Source organism: Eimeria tenella, genomic scaffold (genome assembly GCF_000499545.2).
Source record: "Eimeria tenella Houghton genomic scaffold, Eth_scaff2294, whole genome shotgun sequence".
Classification (NCBI taxonomy): domain Eukaryota; phylum Apicomplexa; class Conoidasida; order Eucoccidiorida; family Eimeriidae; genus Eimeria; species Eimeria tenella.
This window is the reverse complement of record NW_013542151.1, coordinates 1,049-1,356: the sequence shown is the minus strand read 5'-3', so window position 1 is coordinate 1,356 and position 308 is coordinate 1,049.

Here is a 308-nt window from a genome sequence, read left to right as displayed (position 1 = left end):
GCTGCTGCTGCTGCTGCTGCTGCGGCTGCTGCTGCAGCACGTCGATGACGGCGAAGGCGTGGCGGCGCATGCAGGGGTCCACGCGCTGCAGGAAGCCCGCGAGCTGGTTGGAAGTGAGAAAAGCAACTTCGCATTCTCCGGGAAGTTTTAAATATTTCATGAAATAAAAACAAAAGTTGGAAAAGTCCAGCTGCTGCCACAGCCACGGCAGCGCGCAGCAGCGCAGGTCTTTGCTGTTGCTGTACACGCGCTTCCACTCGTTCAGGTCCATGCTGCCCGGCGGCAGCAGGTCCAGCGCGCACTTCGTC